The 25,215-nt window shown below is 41.0% G+C and overlaps 1 long non-coding RNA gene across 1 annotated transcript in view; it reads right to left on the bottom strand.

Annotated features, from left to right (window-relative positions):
- Window positions 1-1,513: 1,513 nt before the first annotated feature.
- The window catches only part of LOC120408351, a 72,494-nt gene continuing 48,792 nt past the window's right edge, over window positions 1,514-25,215 (bottom strand). Inside the window, exons 3-5 of the long non-coding RNA XR_005600635.1 lie at window positions 9,405-9,474; window positions 7,575-7,745; window positions 1,514-1,984 (exon numbers count right to left, since the gene is read on the bottom strand). This is a non-coding gene — a long non-coding RNA (uncharacterized LOC120408351). The remainder of the gene's footprint in view (window positions 1,985-7,574; window positions 7,746-9,404; window positions 9,475-25,215) is intronic.

The raw sequence follows: 25,215 nt of genomic DNA on the forward strand, positions 1-25,215 counted from the left end.
AAGAAATTAAACAAAAACGCAAACTAAGCCTAATATACTAGATAGGATTTGGATCAGCAATCTCTCATCCTGACTGATGATACAACCATACATAGGCTACAAATCTTTTTATCCTGGGACCAGCACTTCCCCCAGTTTAGTCTTTGTTCCTCAGATGTTTCCACGTTTTCTTGTTTGGAGAGTCATGTCATCACTCCCCACCTTATATAGTTTCTCCATATGGCAGAAACCCTTCATTTTAAGCCAAGTTCCCAGACCAGTTTGTGGAAAGATACAGGTGCCAAAATGGAGTTCAGTATCATGTGGTCTGGTCACATGCCCTTTCATGCTCCTGATGAGTTATGGCAGCCATTGCCCATAGGCTGTCTGAAGCTTCCTCAGGTGAAGACAATCCTTTTCCATGATCCATTGTCTTTGTTGATAAGCCATTAGCACTGTCTAGCATCTTCATTGTTGTACCTGAAAGGTTAGTTGTGGGTGTTTCCAACTTCACATCTTTCAGTAACACATACATAGCAAAACTTTGTAACTTCACATACCCTGATAGCACATATAATCCAATGAGCTATTAATGTTTAGCAGATTAAGACTTTTAGAATGATACCTCACAAGACATACTTTGTACAAAATATATAATTATATGATAGTGATGAATATGGGGGTGTCAGGTGTCTCTTTGGGGCACAGAATGTCATACTAAAGTTAGAGATGTGAAGAAATGATAAAGTAAATTTCTTAAAACAAAGCCAATTTAAAAATGAAATGAAAAATCAGTAAGAAAATGAATGGTTACTTTTGTCATTTAATATTTACTTGTAAGTCTAATGTCTTACAACCCTGACAGAAAAAATATTCATGGATTTGAGCTGTCTCATTGATAGAATCATAGAATCCAAGATCAGAAGGGACCATTATGATCATCTAGTCTGACCTCCTGCAAGATGCAGGCCACATAAGCCGATCCACCCACTACTGAACTAATTCTCTCCCTTGACTCTGCCGTTGAATGCTCCAAATCATGATTTAAAGACTTCAAGTAGCAGATAATCCACCAGCAAGCGACCCCTGCCCCATGCTTCGGAGGAAGGCGAAAAACCTTCAGTAGGCCTCTTCGTGTGATAAAGGGCAGTACTCATGGAAGGATTTGGGAGATCAGACTCTTTAAATAAATAAAAACAAAATAAATAATTGGAGATAGATATAGCTCCCAGAACTAGAAGGGACCTTGAAAGGTCATTGAGTCCAGCCCCCTGCCTTCACTAGCAGGACCAAGTACTGATTTTTGCCCCAGAACCCTAAGTGGCCCCTTCAAGAATTGAACTTACAATCTTGGGTTTATCAGGCCACTGCTCAAACCACTGAGCTATCCCTCCCCCACAACTTATTTTTAATTGATCATACTTATGGGTTATTCCATTTTTGCTTTAAATAATTTTTACCTTTTTATGTCTTCCCTGAAAAAAATATTCCTGGCCTATACATTTTATGTTTATTCCCTAACAGAAGTGTGCAGAGTATTCTTCAGTTTAAATTGCATGTCTATGGCTGTCAGTTCTTTTTTTGGGTGGGGTGGGGTGTATATATCTATATAGAGAGATATATTGGGATTTAGTTTGATATGCATCCATGTGTTGATTAGTGCAAGTGCGGGATATTACACAGGTAATGAGGCATACAAAATCACATATTGGACAAACTCTAATTGCCAAAGTAAAGTTGCAAGTGCATCATTGTTTGAAGTTAGTGCACACAGATACGTTGAATGGAAACACCATCCAATCGGCATCCCACATTTCCAAGAAGATAAGCAGGCTTTATTGCAGTTAACACCCAAAACGAATGACTTAAATAAATGCATCAAATTATAGCTCCATCTTTCTTCTTGTAAGGCTGGATCTGGCTTGTTAACATTCCATTCCTCTTCTGACAGCTTCTTTTCCAAATGCTGGAGCTGCAATTTCTCTCTTTTTCTCTTAGTCTATACCTTTTCGTATAAAAACAAACAGAAACAAAGATCCTAATTATGAGCCACAATCATTATTTTCTGAAGAAGTTCCCAGTAATTAAATTTTAAAGAAAAATTTATTTAATGAGCATTTTACAGTTACATCCAAGCAATACATATTCAAGTAGATAGTGATTATGATGAAAAGCTCTAATTTAAATGACTTGATAAAAGCTCCTACTTCACTACTATGTTTTTAATAATTGTGTAATTACATAGAGAAGCATTCCTGTAAATATCACTTGTTTTTTTACAGAATGGAGGACATGAAGATGTGTTCTTTCCTGAGTAAATTTCTAATACTTTGAAACGGTATCTTGTTATGTCAGCTGAAAAGTTAATATGTATGCCTTAATTACACAAATACAGACTAAAACACACAAAAATATAGTCTATGCAAAATACTTTAACAAAGGGTGAAGGTTGCATGTTTAAAGTCAGGAAAAAAAGAGTTAAGTTAGTGAGAGCAACTTGAGTCTGCCTCCTTATATGTATGAATTATTACAGCATGGTCTTTGGTTACAACTAGAGCTGATCAGAGGATGACAAGTCTGTTTCACAGCAACTTTTCAAGGTTTCAGAATGTGTTTTCATTCCACACTGAGTAGAAAACAAAAACCTTGTGCAACCCACATGCCCCAATAGGGAGATATCTCCTTAAGAAATCTACTGTAGGGTGGTGTCATAGGTTTGTTCCCCACTTTGAACTTTAGCGTCCAAAAGATGGGGACCTGCATGGATTCTTCTAAGCTTAAATCCTAGCTTAGATCTGGTACTGCTGCCACCAGCCAAAAATATAGTGTTTTGGCACACTCCCTGTCCCCCCAAACCTTTCCCTGGGGATCACAGATCCAAACTCCTGGGATCTTAACACAAAGGGAAATAAACCATTCCCCCTCCCAGACTTTTCCTCCCTTGGTCGTCAGGGAAGACTACCTTGATTCAAACTCCTTGAATCTAAAACAAAGAGGGATTCACCTATCCCACCTATCCCTGGTGAGTCAAACAAGGGAAAAATCAACCAGGTTCTTAAAAAGAAAAGCTTTTAATTAAAGAAAGAAAAAGTAAAAAACTATCTCTGTAAAATCAGGATGGAAATGCTTACACGATATACAGCTTATAAAAACTAGAGGGACTCTAGCTTAAGTACAGGTACAGCAAAGAGGTAAAATATTGTTCCAGCAAACATACATTTGCAAATACAGAAATCAGTCAAAAGACTAATTCACTTTTCTAATACTCACTATACTGCATAGAAGAGACTATTTCAGGAAGCTTGGAGAACCTGGATGTATGTCTGGCCTCTCTTAATCCCAAGAGAGAACACTCCCCAAAACAAAGAACACAAACAAAGACTTCCCTCCACCGAGGTTTGAAAGTATCTTGTCCCCTGATTGGTCCTCTGGTCAGGTGTTAGCCAGGTTCACTGAGCTTGTTAACCCTTTACAGATAAAAGAGACCTTAACCCTTAACTATCTGTTTGACAGGTGGGTAGGAATGAGTTGTGTCTGGGTCATTGTTGCTCGGCAGATGCACAGTTAGCTGTTTACACTCAGGGCTTGTCTACACTGTCAATTTATAGTGCTGCAACTTGCTCACTCAGGGGTGTGGAAAAACACACCCCTGAGCACAGCAAGTTTCAGCGCCATAAAACACCAGTGTAAACGGTGCACCAGCACTGGGAGCCGCGCTACCAGCGCTGGTAGCTACGCCTCTCATGGAGGTGGCTCTGTCACGACCACACAAGCCACTAGCATTGCCAGTGTAGACTACCCTCAGAAGTTTCTGGAATTGGGTGTAGTAATTTTGGGTATGCTCAATAGGTTCCTTGTTGATGAACTCAGACTACATGAGGGCAAGCAATCAGGGCAGCTGCTTTGCAAAAGGCCATGGGCAGTGTGTGGATTGGGAGAAGTAGAGCCACAGGAACAGAAAACAGGATGTTTTCCCTTTAACCTGCTGCAAAGTGCTTCAGGTTAATGATATTGTTAACCCCCCAACAGGGAAGCCCTAACAGTGTTAGTTATAGATGGGAAATTAGGAGGGGGAAATATTTTATTTTAATTGTGTATTTGAATGTTGTTTGACTTTAGACAAACTCTTTTCATTAAATTGTCTCAACTAGTATCATTTGCCAACTTTTCTCTTAGTGGAATGTCATGATGGGGATAGTCACTTATATTTTGTTTCAGGCTTCAGAGTAGTAGGTGTGTGTTTTTCTTGTAATAGGGTTTTTTATCTATATACTTAAACCAAGTGGTTGGTTAATTAGTTAGCTGAGTGATTTCAGCAGAGGAGGACTCAAGGTGGAGGTTTCTGCAAGCAGAGGAAAGAAGTTATTGTTGCAGTGCTCTTGCTTCAGCAGACTGTAGAGATTTTGGTGATCAAGGATTGTAACTGAGACTCAGATGAACTCAACCAAAGTTTTTGGGAACTCTGAGTTTCATCTCACTGTGTTTCTGTGGGGACTGACCTGTTAGATTTAATTTGTCTTTACATATATGTATGCATAACTGTGAAGATAATGTATGGGGATTATAAAGTAACTATGCTGTAGAAATTAAGTTGTAGTTATTGTTATTTATGCTTCTTCATCATAAGATTTTATAAAGTTGGTACATTTGCACAAAAACAGAGTTTGGTTGAGATGTTAATTTCCTAATCCAAACGCAAACCTTTCGAACTGGGTCAAAAGAGGTTTTATAGAAAAGAGAGCATGAGGCTCTTGCTCTGTCTGCTTCAGGGCAGAGTTTTTCATGCAAGGGTCCTCTGATCTGGGAGAGCAGGAACTTGAACCTGGGTCTCCCACATGCCTGGTCACTGTCCTAGTCATGAAACATTTCAGTGCTGCCAAAACAGTTCTTGTTTTATCCAGGTTCTATCAAACTACCTAAGGGTTTTCCTATCAATATTATGGAATGGTGTTACAGAGAGTGTGTCTTGCAAAGGAGGCATGAAACTGAGGTCTTGACCCATTGTGGTCACTGTTACAACCAGGCCCACTAGCTCTCTGTATGGTCATCAGTCTGTTGCAAGTGAACCCACCTGCCTGCATGTCAAGTGGCCTGGGTAGAGTCTAATCACGGTTTCTAGACCTGGGTCTACAGGATATACACAGACACTTAGATCTCTGGTCTAATATCCTTGTTTGGGACATAGGACTCTGTAATCCAGCCACCCTGAAACCAGTGCCTGGGGCCTCCTGAGCCAGCTCCCCCAGTTACGCTCACACAGAGCTCCACTGAGGCTGTGGTTGTTCTGGGCTTCTAGTTTAACCTCTTTGGGGGAAAATATGGCGGGAAGGCGAGGATCACAGACTTAGCCACACTCACGTCACTGCTAAAAGCACTAGAGCATAGCTCTTTGAAAAGTGACACACATTGCAAGAGACACCCTCCGGTAGCCTGATCTCACCCCTTCTGAGAGTCTGAGATTTGTCAGCATTTCAGGCTGGACAGAGTCTCTCCTGCCCTCTTTCCTGTGGCAATGATCAGCACACCAGCCCCATGCCCCCACGCTCATAGCAGCACCCTTCTCTTAATAGACTGGATGCAGCCAATGAAGTGGGCTGTAGCCCACAAAAGCTTATGCTCAAATAAATGTGTTACTCTCTAAGGTGCCACAAGTACTCCTGTTCTTTTTGAGAAAGTCTGAAGGTGAAAGATCCATCAAGAATTTATGATATATGATGCAGCTGCTGTTTTAATTACATTTTGGTCTCTGCCCTCATGATAGATAAATTTTGCAACTCCTTACGTGAGCAGTGAGGAAAATAGATTTTGATTATGAGGAAATGGAAGTGGGAAACAAACGTGCATTTGTAAAACTTCTCATTTCCAGTGCCATATATTTTGCTGAACCCTTTCCTCATACATTTGAAGTTATCTTTACTTTCCTTTTCCCCAAGCTACTACTGTATCCTAATTTTTCTATTCTGTTTTTAATAAAACTACATGCACTATACCACAGTTCTGCGACGAGCTGTATCTCACTCTCTTTTCGAGTATCTCTGGCCTGGTCTACACTAGGAGGCACCTTATATCGATTTTAATGGCTCGGTATTAACATATCGGATTACACAGTGCACCAGTGACCGCTCTGGACCGCAATCTGAACTCGGATGCAGTGGTCAGGTAAACAGGAAAAGCCCCGCGAACTTTTGAATATTTCCTGTTTGCCCAGCGTGGAGCTCCGATCAGAATCAAAATAAAAAGAGCTCCCGCATGGACCATGCGGATCTGATCGCTGTAAGGGCAGGCAAATCCGTTCTATCAGCGCCAGAAGATGAAATTCAGAATCCTTTTTAAAAGTCTCCAGACAGACGCCATAACAGGGACTCAGCGCACTGCAGCGTAGCCAAAGAATCAAATGGATGCTCATGGACTGGAGGACTGAAGCTATCCCACAGTTCCTGCAGCCTCCGAAAAGTATTTGCATTCTTGGCTGAGCTCCAAATGCTTCTAGGGTCAAACAGTGTCCAAACAATCCTCTGACTCTTTTACATGTCACCCTATCTTTACTGAATGCTGCAGATAGACGATAGTGCAGCACTCAACACCAACATCCTTGCTCCCCCGCCATGGGTGGCTGATGGTGAAATCCATCCTCATCATCAGCCTCAGCTGATGGTACAAAAGGACTCATCAGCCTATTGGCCCTAATTTTTCTGGTGGATGGATGGTGCAATATGGCTGGTAACCATCCTCATCATAGCAACAGGGGGCTGAGCTCCATCAGCCCCCACCCTTCATGTGTAAAGAAAAGATTCAGTTGCCCCTGGACTAGCAGTGGGATGCTGGGCTTCTCTCCTACACACTGCTTAATGTCCTGTCTGGACTATCATAGCAGCTGGAGGCTGCCTTCCACTCATTTCTCACTAACAAGTCAGTGTGTCTTATTCCTGCATTCTTTATTAATTCATCACACAAGTGGGGACAATGCTAGCCAAGAAAGGCTGGGGGAAAACGGAATCAACAGGTGGGGTTGTTACAGGAGCACCCCTGTGAATAGCATACAGATCATAATTTCTGCAGGCTCTGACACAGAGCAGCTGTGCTCTCTGGTTCTATGATACGGTGGTTCTCTAGTACACTTGCCTATATTAGGCAGCACTGATTCTATTTTTAGATACCAAAAGGAGGGATTGACTCAGGAGTCATTCCCAACTGGATGATCAATGGTACAAAACGATGGAAGGTGCAATATGGCTAGTAACCAATCTTAATGGTACAAAAGGACTGGTAGCCATGATCATCCTCAGTTCCAATTTATGGAAGGGTTTGGATGGTGCAATATGGCTAGTAACCATCTCTGCTGTCATGCAAAGCATGCTTCTGTGTAGCGCTGCTGAATCGCCTCTGTGAAACAAGCTCCATGATTGCCATGCTATGGCATCTGCCAGGGCAATCCAGGGATGCTTGTCTGGACATTTACCCAGAACCACCCTCGACAATGATTTTTGCCCCATCAGGCACTGGGATCTCAACTTTATAAATTCTGTTTTACAAAACCGGTTTATGCAAATTCGGAATAATCCCCTAGTGTAGACGTACCTTCTGAGTGCACTCACCCACATGTTCAGCTTCTTGCTCTGTCTAGGAACGGAATATCAGGATTATTCCACTGTTAGACGGGACCAGGTACACTATCCCATGTTTGCCAGCCACTTGTTACCAGGCATGCCAGTCTCAGGAATTTGCTTGATCCAATGCTGCGACCAATGATTTTGACCAACAGCCTTCTGCAAAACAAAGTTTATGTTTAGCAGATGGAACAAAGAATAGAGGATTTGAAAATGACAGCCTATGTGCATATGTGCATATGTAGTCCCAGCTAATCGGATGCCTCACTAGAAGGTAAATTACATAGGCTGTTCTCTTCAGTTACAAAAACCAACTCACAGTTTGTTAGATGTTCCTGTAAGCCACCCTGCTCCAAGCTGACAGCACGTCCTGCTGTTCTAGCCTGCTCACCTTCTGTCTTGTTTGAGTCTCTCAAAGTACAGGAGAGGTTCTGCTTCTGTAAAGGCAATCATTGCCAACGTTAGCTGGCGTTTTCTTTGTTTCTTAGGTAATTGTTGTGAAGTCTCCCATTGACTCAATTCCCCTCCCCCAACCCCAGTGGGCAAGAGCACCCAGAAGAGGTTACCAAAAAGAAAGAGATTGTCCCCATGGTGGCTGCTCCACTCTTTTGGGGTTGCACCAACTAGGTCTTCATAGAGTGTAAAAAAAAAAAAAAGTGATTGTAGTCACTGGCCTGATCGTATGTCTCCTCCATTGGGGAAGGTATGGATGTTGGCTGACTGGGTGAGGTCCTTTCGTGCTTCTTTGCATTTCTAACACATTCTCAGGAAACAAGATGATAAATCACATTTTGGATACATATAAAAATATGCAACTAATACAGAGACACGTGTAGTCCTGTATTTTTACACAGTACCCATAGCTTATAATTTTTTACTTAATTTTCTTAAATATTCTTGCATGTTTTTAGATCCTCACCACCAGCTAGCCTTCAAATCCAGAATTATGTAGTAAATACCTGAGACTTCATTAACAGCCAGAATATGGAAGCCCTTCTTCACACTGGAAAGCTTAAATATTCCTATTGATTTTATTGGGTTACTTGCATGAGAAAGTTCTCCAAGGTGAGTAAGAGCTCCACAATCTCACTCTCAGCATTTTGCCACTGGGATGCCTTGCAGCTGTCTCTGCTTTACTACAATGAAATTGCCAAGAGAAAATGGACTGAAATCTAACTGTTTGCATTTTCTCTTTCCATGTCTCTAGACTTGCTATTTCTATTTCTGACATTTGGGTTCTTTTAGGCCCATTGTAAGTCTGACAGCCTGGATAAACTATGGTATTAAATCTAATTGCTTATGATAAATTTGACAAACTACACTGCTTATTCAAATTGGACTGTATCTCCATTCCAAGATGTATTGCCCTATTTTGCAGGCCCTCTGGTCAGAGGGATGGAATCTGAAAGAGGATGCACATTTCAATTCCATAGCTGGCCCATATGTTTGCGGAGGCTCAAATGAGAACTCCAGATCTGAATATCCCCTGAACTTTGGGGTTTGAACTGACTTCTCAAAATACTGCGAGAATAGTTTTTTGCAATTTTTTTAATATTTATGTTTCCTGTTGTGACTGTCATGAAGAATATGCAGAAATGGAAAACTGAAACAAGACAAAAAATGATCCAGTTTCTTTAAATCTCAAATATGGTTTTGCTTCGATTCCATTTGAGTGTTGAGAGAATATGAGGGCTAGCTCTTATTTTAAACACAGTTGGACCCACTTAGATATAACAAATACATTACTACTCAGAAATAAGACTCAGCATTGATAAAATGGCCTTGACTCATTCAGAGAGCATCTTGCATATAAATTACCTTCATGAACTGTCTTTGTCTGCCATTCATACAGTAGTCCACAGCAATAGAAGCTGTTGCACATGTGTATCTAAGGTTGAAGAGAAAAATATGTATTATAATGTATGAATTAGTGCTGTCAAGCAATTAATCACACGATTAAACTAATTTAATTGCGATTAATCGCATGATTAAACAATAGAATACCATTTAAATATTTGGAGGTTTTCTACATTTTCAAATATATTGATTTCAATCACAGCACAGAATACAAAAGTATAGAGTGCTCGCTTTATATTTATTTTTGATTACAAGTATTTGCACAGTACAAAAAAAAAGAAATAGTATTTTTCAATTCCCGTAATACAAGTACTGTAATGCAATCCCTTTATCACGAAACTTGAACTTACAAATGTAGAATTATGTAAAAAACCGCATTCAAAAATAAAACAATGTAACATTTTAGAGCCTGCAAGTCCACTCAGTCCTACTTCTTGTTCAGCCAATTGCTCAGACAAACAAGTTTGTTTATATTTGCAGAAGGTAATGCTGCCCACTTCTTGTTTACAATGTCACCTGAAATTGAGAACAAGTGTTCTCATGGCACTGTTGTAGCTGGCATCACAAGATATTTACATGTTAGATATGCTGAAGGTTCATATTTCCCTTCATGTTTCAACCACCATTCCACGGAACATGCATTCATGCTAATGACGGGTTCTGCTCGATAACAATCCAAAGCAGTGCAGACAGATGCATGTTAATTTTCATCATTGAGTCAGATGCCACCAGCAGAAGTTTATTTTTCTTTTTTGGTGGTTCGGGTTCTGTAGTTTCTGCATCAGAGTGTTGCTCTTTTAAGACTTCTGAAAGCATGCTGCACAACTCGTCTCTCTCAGATTTTGAAAGGCACTTCAGATTCTTAAACTTTGGGTCGAGTGCTGTAGCTATCTTTAGAAATCTCACATTGGTACTCTTTGCATTTTGTCAAATCTGTAGCAAAAGCATTCTTAAAATAAACAATATGTGCTGGGTCATCATCCGAGACTGCTAGAACATGAAATATATGGCAGAATGCAGGTAAAACAGAGCAGGGGACATCCAATTCTTCCCCAAGGAGTTCAGTCACAAATTTCATTAACGCACTATTTTTTTAACTAATATCATCAGCATGGAAGTATGTCCTCTGGAATGGTGGCCGAAGCATGAAGGGGCATACGAACGTTTAGCATATCTGGCACATAGATTCCTTGCAATGTCAGCTACAAAAGTGCCATGCAAGTGCGTGTTCTCATTTTCTGGTAACATTGTAAATAAGAAGAGGGCAGAATTATCTCCTGTTAATGTAAACAAACTTGTTGGTCTTAGCGATTGACCGATCAAGAAGTAGGACTGAGTGCACGTATAGGCTCTGAAATTTACCATTGTTTGGTTTTTTAGTTCAGTTATGTAACCAAAAAAAAAATAAAATCTACATTTGTAAATTTCACTTTCATGACACACAGTTTGCACTACAGTACTTGTACAGCGGTGAATTGAAAAATACTATTTCTTCTATTATCATTTATCTTTTATTCTTTTAAAATGTTTATCATTTTTACGGTGCAAATATTTAGAATACAAAAATAATATACACTGATTTCAATTACAACACCTGGATCATCTTGATCGATCTGTCCTTCAGCCCTCGTATAGATTGTGCTGATCACAACAAGTCCTCCATTCTTCTTGTATCCTGGCCTTCCTTCTTCATGTGCGGCCATGTCTTTTCACAATAAAATCTTCCCATCTCTTTGGAGGTTGGCTGAGTGGCTGTTTCAGTTCCTTTGGGTACCACTCAGCGACAGCTGCACTCCATCAATTGTCAGTGAGCCTTGCTATATGCCCGGCCCATTGCATATTACTATGTCTGCTCTCAAGAATGATGTCCTGCACTCCACTCTTATGTCTGATTACTTCATTGAGAACTTGATCGTGGATTGAAACTCCCAGAATTCTTCTTTCCATTGCCCTCTCCGTGACAGACAGTTGCTGCTTCTCTGTCTTTGTCAGCGCTCGTGTTTCAGTGCTGTACAACATAGCTGGCAGTACTGTTGAGTTGAAGAGGCTGGCACGTGTTGCCTTGTTGATTTTTCCTTGGAGGACATCCTTGATAGAATTGTGCACCAACCTGCTTTCTTTCTTCGCAAGAGTTCACCTTTTAATCATGGACCATGTTAATTTCTTGGCCCAAAAAGTCATATTGCTCAACTTCCTCTATTTGTTCTCCCTTTATTTGGGCTTTTGACAAGGTAAATTGGCAACATACATTTTGTTTTGCATGGTTAATTTTCAGTTCGACTTGGCTGCTTCTTGTGTTGAGATCTTGCCGCATTTTCTGCAGTTTGATAGTATTTTCAGCGATCAACACAATATCATCCACAAATCTGAGATGGTTTAACTGCTCTCTGTTGATGTTGATTGCACCTTCCAATTCATCTGCCTCATTACCATTTCGAGGCAGCCTGTGAAGACTTTCGGTGAAATCATGTCTCCTTGTTTCAAACCTTTCTTAACTCAATTACAATACAGAATACAATATATATGAAAATCTACGAAAACATCCAAATTATTTAATAAATTTTAATTGGTATTCTATTGTTTATCAGTGCAATTAAAACTGATTTTTTAATCATGATTACTTTTTTTGAGTTATTCACGTGAGTTAATCACGAGTTAACTGTGATTAATTGATATACTGCATATGAATTACTTCACTTTGGTATTTTCTTGCCAATGTAACTTTAACATACTCTTAATGTTGCTTTGATAGAAAATACATTAAAGTACATCATTAAGTTTACACTACTGCTGGGCAATATCGTTACAATGAACATTTTATCAGATACGTCAGCCCCTTTATCTGTTCATGAATTATCCATAAACACATTGATTATTAAGTATTCACAGTCTGGCATTTGCTATTTGCATAATTGCTTGTATTGCATATTTTCTGCTTCTTGGTCGGATTAGTGAAACTTTTATAAAAGGTAAGTATTTCTAGAATTATGCATGCAAATCCTAGTGTGTATACACATTCAGATCAACATTCATAACACGTTCTCTTTCCACAAAAATTATTGGGAACAAATTTAAGCCAAACAAACATTTCATTTGTATGGAAGTGTACAGAGAGCAAGTATAAAAAGGGATCAGACTACCATCCAAGTGAATTACCAGGCTTTTCCCACCAAAACTTAATAATCACGTTTATTAAGGTAGTGCCTAAGGACCAACCAAGAATGGGGCCTCAGATGTGTTAGGCACTGTACAGACACTCAGTTGCAGATAGTCTCTGCCCTAAAGAGTTTATACACTGGATGGACAGAAGGCATATAACACACAAGAATGAAGAATAGCTGATAAATTTATGTTTGCAAATATTTTTTTGGTGTTCACCCAAAAATCCTGAAAAAAATTCAGCAAAAACTAATTTAAAGTAGTTACCTCTAGCAAACAGCAAGAGACAGCACTAACGTGCAAAAACAAGCTTGAGCATAAAAAATGTTTCAAATAAGTATGTAACCAGCTTCTTTTGCACCAAAAAACAAGCACTAGAAACATTTTGAGGGTACTACAGACCTGATCCCAAGCTCACTGAAATCAATAGTGAGATTCCTTCTGATTGGATAGGGTTTTGAATCAGTCCCTATATGCATTATCGATGTGAAGCTAAAGGTATAATGCTACGGGAAACACAAGCATCTGGAAATTTTGTTATATCTTTAATGCCTCAGTCTCCCCTTTCCCAAGATATTTTGATGGTTATGTATATAGGTAAGTTATATAGCTTTAGCAAAACTACTGATTAAGGAGAATCATGAACCCGTCTTAAGAGCTGGCTGCTGTGCTGGTAAAGCATTAGGATAATAGCCATTGGCCTTAGGCTCAAATGGCAGGTAGTTGACTGTTGCTTTAATGACAAACTGGAAATAAATTCAGAGTGATGAGTTAATTGTGCATTTTATTGCACCACATCCCCTGTGTTATGGGTTAGCAGCTTTACAAAACAAAGTGAGCAAAGGGAAATTGAACACTGGCCTTATTGTGGAGTTGTTTGGATACATTGGTCTGTGCTCACCAGTGCTGGGGCCGGGGGATGCTGGTTATCCTTCCCTGCAGCAGCTGGGTTCCTTGCATCTCAGGGAAGACAAGGGGCATTCACTATTGAGTTCCCTCAGATTTTTGCTGCAAGGACAAGTGGGGCTGGTTTCATTTTTTTTCCCAGGATGTCCTCAGAGCCCTACAGTTGGAGACTGCTGAGAGACATACACTGAATCTGAATCCCAACTTACCTTGCTCATGATGACCCTGCAGCGAGGCCTCCCATTGTGATGGCTCCATGCAGGCTCTCTTCTCCTCCAGGTCCTTTGCATGAGCATTTGCACCAGGAGGAAACCAGCATAAATATAACCTAAATCAAATCCTGCTGAGTCAGCACATCACCTTTGATGTTACAAATGCTTTGCCCGTATAATTAGACTGGTTTAGCTATACTAACAGAATTCCCTAGCACAGATGCAGCATCTGCCAACAGAAGGAGTTTTTCTGTCGGCATAATAGCACCACCTCTCCAAACAACATTAGCTATCCAACAGAAGCACTCTTATTTCAGCACAGTGGCATCTGCACTGGGGGTTATGTTAGCTAGAGAATGGGTTTTTTTTTATGCTGACAAAACTTTGTAGTGTAGACCTGGCCTTAACCAGGAATAATAAAACTGAAGATATGGCAGAGCTGTAACAAGAGAACTCAGGCCTCTAAATCCCTATAAGTAGAACTCATGACAACTAAAATTGCTTTTTTAAAAATGAGAAGCTTCAGGGAGTAACTCCACACAAGTTCAAATGGAGAATTGATAAGCGAGAAGGCATTGCCACAGGTTTTGCATAAGGATGGGACCCTACATCCCACATACCTACCTGGGACAGGACCATATAATTGAAAATACTTACAGTTGAGGTAGCACCCAGACCCCAATCAGTATCAGGGCTTGTTGTATTAATTTAGATGGAATATAAGAGTTAAAGGTGTTAACATGATCCTGTCCAACATTACAAGGAGGTCCTGTATAAAACAAGGTTCAGAGTTTGGTGTACAAGTACCTCTGCCTGCTTAGTACCAAGGCGCAAACATTATAAAAAATCCTTTTAATCTTGTATTACATGTAAAGAAGGAGGAAAAATAATTAAAGCATTTTAAATGTAAAGTATTAAGTAAAGCTTTCATTTTAACAACATCCCTTATTCCCTTTTTCTTTCGCTGGAGGGAATTTTTGGAAGGAAAACCCTATTTGCTAGTCTTTTAGATGATAACAGTCCTTTTGGGGGAGGGGGGGAGAGGAACAAGTTAGTTGAGCTGGCCTGGAGCTGTTATTGTTGCATACCTATCCTGTTTCCTAGAAGAAAAAATAAGATAAACACAGAAGAGGAAAGGAAAGAACAGTATAGATAGAGAATGCAGCTTCTGTCTTTGGTGTTGACTCTCGCTTGCAATCTCATTGCTAGAAAAACACAGGCACAGCGCATGGTTTTATCAGCTACTCCAAGACTTGGCCAATTTGTACCAGCATCAGGCTGTTCAGGGCATTGCTTTTAGCTACCTCTTTGGTTACAGGCTTATGGCAGTGTTGCAAAATATACTGTCTTGGCCACCAAAGCCAGCCTCTTATTAGACAGAAGGAAGAAAGGATGGGAATAGGAAAGAGAGGAAAATAAGGTGGGGACGAAAAGGACACGCAGGGAGAAACAATTGTTTCACATCCCTGGTGGGGTTTGGGATTCAACCATAGCCAGTGGCAGTGGTAATGTCATCAGGATCCCTCTGTGATGGGTTGAATCACAGAAACCCCTTTGGGGCTGCCAACTGGATGTGCCAAAACTACTTCTGCCCCTGCTTTCCCTGCCAAGCTCAGGATCCCAGCACCCTGTCTTGCTGAGCCAGACTCTCCCGTCTGCTCCAACACAGACCCAGGGTCTGAATTGCCCCAAAACTGCAGGTTTACCTGAAAGCAGCTTAAGAAGTGTTTCTGTCTTTAACACTCAGATGCCCAAATCCCAATGGGGTCTAAACCCAAATAAATCCGTTTTATCCTGTATAAAGCTTATACAGGGTAAACTCATAATTTGCTTGCCCTCTATAACACTGATAGAGCGATATGCACAGCTGTTCTCCCCCTCCAACCCCCCAGGAATTAATTAATTAATAAGTAAAAAGTGATTTTCTTAAATACAGAAAGTAGAATTTAAGTGGTTCCAAGTAGTAACAAACAGAACAAAGTGAATTACCAAGCAAAATAAAATAAAACAGAATTCTACTATATTATGTCTAATACAGTAAGAAACTCAATACAGATAAGCTCTCACCCTCAGAGATGTTTCAATACATTTCTTTCACAGACTGGACGCCTTCCTAGCCTGGGCACAGTCCTTTCCCCTGGTACAGCCCTTGTTCCAGCTCAGGTGGTAGCTAGGGGATTTCTCATGATGGCTCTCTTTGTTCTGTTCCACCCACTTATATATCTTTTAAGTTTTGCATAAGGTGGGAATCCTTTGTCCCTCTGGGTTCTCCTGCCCCCTTCTCAATGGAAAAGCACCAGGTTAAAGATGGATTCCAGTTCAGGTGACATGATCACGTCACTGTAAGACTTCATTACCACTTGCCAGCACACACATATACAGGAAGACTTACAGGTAAAACAGAGCCATCTGCAGTCAATTGTCCTGGTTAATGGGAGTCATCAAGATTCCAAACCACCATTAATGGCCCCCACTTTGCATAACTACAATAGGCCCTCAGAGTTATATTTTATATTTCTAGTTTCAGATACAAGAGTGGTACATTTATATAAATAGGATGACCACACTCAGTAGATTATAAGCTTTGTAATGATACCTTACAAGAGACCTTTTGCATGAAACATATTCCAGTTACATTATATTCACTCATTAGCATATTTTTATAAAATCATATATATTGCCACATCAGACCCTCCTTCTGAACTTACTGCCAGAGACTTGGACACTGACCATGGTGGAGGTGGTATACCTAAAATTTGTTTTTGGGCTCCCCTCTGCGACAGACACTCCTGTGTCCCCCAAAAGGGAAAGAGGCCCTGATCCAGCTGTAGGCTTACAGCTACCAGCTATGACAGACCTTTCACTAGCCAGCAAAATCCGCCCCCCACGCACACACCCCTTTCACTCAGGTTGCGCTTGCTTCCAGCTACAGAGTCCTTGGGGTCTGTTCCCACTGCGGCAGTCACCAGGACCCCAACTTCCAGCTCCAGGATGCATGTTCCTGTGCACCTCTTCCATTCCATTACAGCCAGTTCCTGCTTCTGGGTTGGAATTGCTTTGTCTTTTAAGTCCAGGGTTTGCTGGTGGGCAGAACTTTTCTTTTTCCAGGGCAGCCTTTTCCCCAAGCAAATTACACATCAATTTCCATGTGTCTTCCCTTGAGACCATCACTCGACAAGCTGGGATACCACAGAGATCCCTCTCCTGCCAGAACAGGCACCCCTCCACTTCTGTCTTGCTAAGTTAGACACTCCAGTCAGCTTCAGCACAGACACAGAGATTGGGCCACACCTGTCTGCAGTTCACTGAAACTGAGATGCACTCAGCTCAGGGGCTTCTTAGTTAACTGAGACTTTCCCAGAGCCCAGTGTTCAGCCTTTCTGGGCAATTGGCAACTTGTATAGTTCTAGCGTCTTCTGATCTTCAATCTTATTTATTTTGCTTCCTTTTCTGTCCCTACTTCCCTTGCCCGAAATAAGCAAACAGAAAATAACAAACCAGTAACCACTTGGTCTGTTCTCCAGCCACCACACTTAAAATCACTACCAGTAACTCAAAGCAATCAGCTGTGCACAGACCCTGCTCGACTACACCACCGGGGCAGATCTCACTGCCATGGTTGTTGGCAGACAGCTGCTGCTACATATTCCCCCCACCCCCGAAAAGACTTTTCTTTAAGCCTGTGACGCTTCCCAGGAGTAGCCAGGGTTATGAGGCATCTTGCTACCACATACGCTTAGCATGAGGCAACCTTGTCTGTGCCTTCCATGGGTCAGCTCCCCAACTCCACCAGCCATGGGCAACACTCCCTTTAGGCCTACGCAGGCCCCACTGACTCTCTACAGGTTAGCGATAGGCTCCCAAACCCTCCAAGTGTCTCCCTGGAACGTCCAGCCCTTGTTTCACTCACAGCATTCACAGATTTGCTGCTTCCAGAGAAACAGTACCCCCCCACACACCATCTTACCTCCACCTCAGATCGCCTCTCCCCTTAACACACAGCACTTGGATGTGTCTATAGTGAAAACGAGTAGACGCTTATTTAACAAAGTATAGAGATTCAAGTAATAGCAAGTAGAAGTACTGGAAACAAATTGTTAAATATAAAATAATCATAGCACACATTCGAGAGCCTAGACTCACTTAACTAGATACTTTCCTGTTTTATAGATCAATGCTCACCCCAGGTCCTTCCAGCATTTTACAGCCAGGCCTGACTGTGATCTTTTGTCCATGAGACAAGTCATATTGTCAGCTTGCCTCTTAAGAGGAAGATTCAAGGGGTGCCTCTGCTCTCCTAGATATACTCCATAAATCCATTGTCTACTTATAAACAGGCTTCCCTCCTGCTGTTTGTTTTTCCTGTATACTTTCTTTCTTGTAGATTTTGGAATCTATTGATTAGCCTTAGGCTCAGTATGTAAATAGGCATACATGGTGAAGCACACAGTACACAATACCCAAAATGACCAGACAGGGAGATAAGTGTTTGTTACCCCTGTCTTTAAAGAACCTGTCTTAGGCAGGGCACCTCCTGGTGACCTGCCTTACCTTCAAGACTTTAAGAACATATTTTCCAGTATAGATATTTTCCAGTATAGATACATAACTTCTCCAATATTATTCTTACATCCATTTTGCAATGATTTATGATGACCAGGGAGCTACTGGCTCTTGGTAGGATCCTTACTTGCCATCATTTGTTGAACTAATATGTACATACCTGATCCACGGGGTCCCAATAAAATCCTAAATACCACCTGTACCTTCTGCCAGTTGGCATCAAAAGGTCCCTGGGCATGGTGGGTAGAAGAGCCCATCGTCTCATTATTTCGTCCACCAGTTAGGCCTAAATTCCAATACACCAATTTTGATTCATTAATTTCTACTCCTACACTTTTCTTGTTTACCAGGCATGATCTTAACATAGTCTTTGAGTTATATCAGTAGGTCTTTTTGTTCAGATTAATTCAAAATGTCTCCCCTTTGCACCTATTCCCCATCAACATTTATTGTTATGGGCTCTTGTGACACTATGAACTTTTTATTTGCTTTTCACAACTGAACTAACAATTAGAGCAAATTTGTAGGCCCAAATATTACAATAGTCTCCCCCACATCCACTTATGCTAGGCACTATACAAACACATACAAAGACCTGCTACACTAAACTGAGCCCATTTCTCACATACCACAAGGCCCCTTTACATCACTCTAGCATTACGATCTGTAAAATGGGTGTAAATATCATTTACATATAAATAATAAGTGCACTCTACCTTAAGATCCCTTTACACTACCAGCACTGGGGCATTAATATAAATGAGAATCAGGTCAGTGTGAAGATTGACCATGACCAACTACATTACATTTCACAGACCCAGCTCTGCTAAGCATAGCTAAACTGAAAAATAGTTCCTAAAACAATATTATGTCATACATCTATATCATAAAAATTCATTTACTCCCACATCCCCCTGCAAAAATCCCATCATGTTCATAGTATGTATTAAACCTCACTGAGATTTCTAAGTAGGTTTTAATAACAGTGGCACAACTAATTTGCTCAGATATTGAACTCCATCTAAGTAATGTTATGATCAAGATAATTAAATTAAGAAAATATTTAATGTAACTTATTTTTCAATCAGGGCTTCAGGTGACTCTCTAAACATCTATTTTTTTCCCTTATTGTATTCAGTAAATCCCAAACCACCCTTTCAGAGCATAATGCTCTTCTTTTATATGATATAGCAACGTTGACATCATTACGTGTATGCTGAATTGAATTCATTTCAGTCTGAAATAGATTTGCATCCCAGCAGAACAGATTAATCCCTCAGTGAAATCTGTATCTACCCAAGCAGACATTTTGTAAGCTGCATCAAGGTCATCACAAGAGCTGGAGGAGCCGGAGGGAACCACCTCAAGAGACACAGTTAATGGCCACAGCTACTGTCGTGATTTCTACTATTACTGGGTATAGAATCTTACTTCCCAATCTTGCTTCCACTTAAATCAGTGGCAAAACTCCCAGAATGCAATGGACATAAGAATAGAAACTTAGTCCCTCTAGGACACTTCCCCTGGCAAACAAATCCCTCCAGATGGCCTGGCACAATTTGCTTGCATGTTATAGCCTTTCACTCTACTCACTGATGGTCCAACCAGTTTAGACAGTAAGCTCTCCTTACTGTCTAGGGGGGAGGGATAGCTCAGTGGTTTGAGCATTGGCCTGCTAAACCCAGGGTTGTGAGTTCAATCCTTGAGGAGGCCACTTAGGGATCTGGGGCAAAAATTGGTCCTGCTAGTGAAGGCAGGGGGCTGGACTTGATGACCTTTCAAGGTCCCTTCCAGTTCTAGGAGATTGGTATATCTCCAATTATTACCTTTATTACCTCTCCAAGGAAGGGACCATATTCTGTGTGTTTACACAGCATTTAGCACTATCCTGGGTGCTACCAGAAGCAAATAGCAATCACAGATGCTAGAACACTTCAAAGGATATGTCTTGAGTTCACTGCATATTCACTTACATTATACATCATTCCCTGGGTCACAGTAGTCCTGTGGGATAGCTTTCCAACTGCACCTCTTTACAAATCCACCCCCTTCCAGGGGGTAACAAAACTGTCCAAACAAAAAGTGAAACTAGTTCCACAGCTCACAAGGGGCCAGGCCCCCTCACACACTGCAGGGGGAACAGTCTTTCGGATTTCACAGAAAGTCTCAGCCCCTGCATAGCTAAAAGCCAAACCTTAGTCCTGGGAGTTGGCACAAAAGAAACAAACTGGCCTACCTCCTTGCCTCAGTAGACACAGCCTGGTAGTGCTCTTGAGCCATTCTTCAGTACGTAACCCACCAAGCCTGGGTACAAAGGAGCACCCCAACTGGTCTGAGTTCTTCCCTTTTAAGGGCCCTCCCCAGGCCTGGCAAACTTCACAGGTGCAGCAAGCTGGGGCTGATTGTGACTGGTGGGCGGGTGTGTCTATATGAGGAGGAGATTTGCCCTGCCACAAACATAAAGGAAAATGGTCTTAGAAATACTTCCTGTGCTGCTGATCATCCAGCATCACTGGGGAAAAATTCACCAAAAGAAAACATCCTTAATGTGGTTGGGATATATTAACTCCTAAACAGGGTAAACCATCTTCAAAGGCACAATTCTGCTATTAATCGGCCAATGGGAGTTTGGATGCTAACTTCAGTAGGAGCTAAATTGTATCCAAAGACTTCCCCCCCTTCTTTTCTCCCTTGAATCCTGTGAATAAACTATTGAAAGATCTAGCACTATGGTCAAGAGATAAAGGTCAGCAGATGTTGTGTAGAGTTTTCTCTGAACGTGATGGTAGCACTTTTTCTTCAGTTAAAAACATCTCCTGCCTACAGCTGGGAGGATAATGGAAAAAAAAGATTCATCAGCATTCTCATGTGAAATTTTTCTTGACATGCATCAGGTAAATTATTATACCAATAAATTGGTGAATTAGTCATGTTGATCTATGAGTTAAAAAAAACATCTTTAAAGTATTTAAAAAAATTCTGCCAAATTAATAAATTAGTCAACAAATATTATTCAGCCAGCTGTAGGAGGGACATGGGTAGAAAATCCGATGGTACCCAAGAAACAGTGATAAAAATAATAATGTTATAGCACCCTTCATTCTTAGGGATCACAATGGACTTTACAACAACAGCACTGATTTTTCAGATACAGAGGCTGCTTTCTGCCACTCACTGGTGCAGATCAGCCCTACATCTGGCAAATCTATGCAATGGAGCATGTCCCTTATGGTATGAAGATTCTTGAGTGGAATAACACTTCCAAACAAACTCCTCAACCAATCTCTCACTGGCTCCCAACGTGAGGGGCATGGTAGGAGAATAGGAGGCAGAGCCTGGGTTCTTTGATGCCTTGCTGATCCCTAGCTGCTCTAATAGCCCCAGGGAAACAACAGCAGCTGGTTTAAATGAGAGATGTCTTCAGCCTACTTATTTATGCTGTACACTAACCCAATTTCCAGTCTCAGGGTTCAGACTCTTTAGCAATATTGGAGAATCAGATTCCATATATACACACTAATAACTTCATTCATCACAGACATGCAGCCCCTGCTGAGGTGGAGTATGTCAGTTGTTTAACATTGTTGGGCAAAACTACAGAGGATTTAAAGGCAGGAAATGAAAAATAATATATCCAATTGAAACTGCAGGAGTAATTTACATTGGCAGAAGATAATAATTACTTAAAACGATATTTAACCAAGACACCAAGATTAAACACCTCTCTGCTCTTTTGAAAAGTGCCATGGAAGCTTTAATGGCCATACGTGGCCCAGACTTCAGTTGTATATATTATCTGAAAGTCTGTACAGCATCTTTTAACATCCATCCTGTGGCTAATAAGTAAGGTTGCAGGGCAGATCTCCCCTGAGAGTGTGCATGTACAACTCCCCTGACTGCAAAAGGAGTTTTGCATGCATGTCTGATTAGGCTGTGGGGTAACAAACAAATATTTTAAAGGCTGGCACCTTCCTAGGAGAAAGTTGTGCTTTCCCTTTAAAAATGTTTAAATTTGACGACTTGTATGTCATAGTTCCTGAAGCAAAAGGAGGTTGACCTGTCTTAACCTACTAATATTAATAATTTTTTCATGAATTAATGTTATTCATCAGTTGTGAGACCATTTGAATTGAAAACAATAAATGTGACTAAGTCACACTCATTAATTTTCTTCTCCGTTTTTCTCTCTCTCTTTCAGCTCGTCTCAGAGCTCTCTTTCAGACACACACACAAACACACACAGAGTTAACATTTGTTGTACTCAGAAGCTGAGGATGCTAATAGTGAAAAAAGGTTGACTATGAGTCGCTTCTACCTGGCGGAAAATACAGTAGAAAATATGCTGTTAAAAAGCAGTCTGTTTCCTTCCATTCAAATATGACTTTGGCATGCAATCAAAAGAATACTTTGTTTATTGTATCTGAGCACTCAAGAAACATCACAGGTTAAGTTGCTTTTGACCCAAAACAAAAGAAAAATTTCTTAGGGTATGGCTACACTTGCGAGTTGCAGCGCTGGTGGAGGCTTTCCGTAAGTGGCCACACCTGCAGGGCACTTCCAGCGCTGCAACTCCCTGGCTGCAGCGCTGGCCGTACACCTCACTCAGCATGGGGAATAAGGATTGCAGCGCTGGTGCTGCAACGCTGGTCATCAAGTGTGGCCACACACCAGCGCTGTTATTGGCCTCCAGGGTATAAGGGTGTATCCCAGAATGCTTTTAACTACATTACTCCCTTTGTTTTGTTATGCAGCCTCTCTTTGTTTTGTTGTGAACCTCCGGAGCTCCGTTGCTACTGGAGCTGCTCTACCGGAGCTGCTTATCAGCTCCTGTTTGCTGTGATCAATCTGTGAACAATCAAAAGAGATCCTCCTCCCTGCGTGATTCACAGGGGTTGAGTGTTTGCATTTTGCTTGACCAGCAGCGAGAAAAGGAGTCATTCACAGGGGTTGAGTGTTTGCTTTGCTTGAGAGAAACAGGGGGAGGGGGCAGAGGGGGGGAAGAGAGTATGTTGGATGCAGGCTGTTTGCAGTTAACAGTAAGGGGGTGGGAAAATTTTCTGATTTTGCACAGTGTCAGTTCCAAAAATCCACTCTCTCCCCCCCCCGTCCCTGTCACACTGCCCCACACACCCCTCTTTTGAAAAGCACGTTGCTGCCACTTGAATGCTGGGATAGCTGCCCATAATTCATCACTCCCAACAGCGCTGCAAATGCTGCAAATGTGGCCACACTGCAGCGCTGATAGCTGTGAGTGTGGTCACACACCAGCGCTGGCCCTGCACAGCTGGACGACCAGCGCTGCAACTACCAGCGCTGCAGATTTGTAAGTGTAGCCATACCCTTATTAAATAAATGATTCAACCTAAAATGAAAGTAGTAATATTTCATGAAGTTGTGAATTACTCTGATAGCAAACAATCTTTGTTATAAACTTATTTTTAATTGAACTGCTACACACACACACAAAACTTTCAGGGAATACTTGAATCATATAAATCTAAGCCAGCTAACAGGGAGGAGCAGAGAACATTCGCTCACATATGAAGCATGGATACTCGTGTTTTTTCAAAATTTCCATTCCATGAAAAATTCATCCCATTTCAGGATGGAAACAAGTAAAGAAACGTCAATCATTCCCTGGGATGGGAATTCTGAATTTTGCTCAGCTCTATGGTCAGTGTAAAATTGGTCTTTTATACCCAAGAGATTTTTGTTCTTGTTAAGGAATCACTGAAGAAGTATTATATAGTTAGTCACAGTGGAATACACATGAACAGTGACAATCCGTAAGTACTAACTATGAGGTTTTGTAAGTCTACAGATGCACTTTGGAACCTTACCAAATCCATTGTTGCATCTGCTCTCTCACCAGAACATGTTATTCCTGAACCTTGTTTCCTTTATCCAAAAAGGAATCATTGTTCCTACTTCTAGCTATTTAAAGTTGCAATTATTATGGACCAAAAGCCATTCCTCCCTTTGGTTGGATTGTGTCAGGGTCTAATTATAGCTGTGTGAGCAACCCTCACACCTCTGCATTAGACACCAGATAGTGGCTCTGGCCACATAAGAGCAAAAACTCCTGATTGAAGGCTTTTGAGAACAGATTTATAGACTAGGGACAAATATTACCACAGACAATTACAATTGAAACACTTGTCCAGCTTATTTGATTGTGGAACAGCTACAGAAACAAATGCCGTACAACTGAGTGCAGTACATTACTAAATATACACTCTCTAACCAATCGTTATGAAAAGAAAATTGTGCCACATGTTATAGTGTTAGTTTTTCATTAGATCACAATAAAATATCATTGCCCAACTCTCCTGTGAGACTGGTTTTAATGGTTTATGCAGAAATTTTCGCTTGACAAGCAGCTGTGAAAGCAGGCATTACTGTTTTGATAGATACAGATGTATGTCATTCACTCAGATGCTGCAAAAACAAAAATCAAATCAATATACATAACATTGCCAAACACGATAGCAAGATAAACAAAGTTCTTCCACATATTAGATTATTTCCCCTCCACTCTGAGAATCACATGCATTTGAGAACCATTTTAAATTGAGAGAGAATATTGGATATCTTAGTCTTTGATATTCATGTCACCTAGACAGCTCTGGAAATGGCACCCATTTGAGAGGTTCTCTTTGAATCACCACTGCTAGTGTGAATGCATTATCCATGATACTTTTTTGTTTATAGCCAAACTGGAGAGGCCATGTGCCACGTTCTCTGGGGCTGCATCTACACCTGCCATTTTGGAGCAGACTTCCATCATTGTACCTGATGCAGCTCCATCAGTGGTACCAGTAATGGGTTAAGGACCAACCATTGACATTTTTTATCACCATGTCAGAGCTCTAGGCATGACTTTGTAGTAAAAAGGTCTGAGCCCTGTCTACACTAGGTCTCCCACCACTGCT

The sequence above is a fragment of the Mauremys reevesii genome, linkage group 6 (genome assembly GCF_016161935.1).
Source record: "Mauremys reevesii isolate NIE-2019 linkage group 6, ASM1616193v1, whole genome shotgun sequence".
Taxonomy (NCBI): Eukaryota; Metazoa; Chordata; order Testudines; family Geoemydidae; genus Mauremys; species Mauremys reevesii.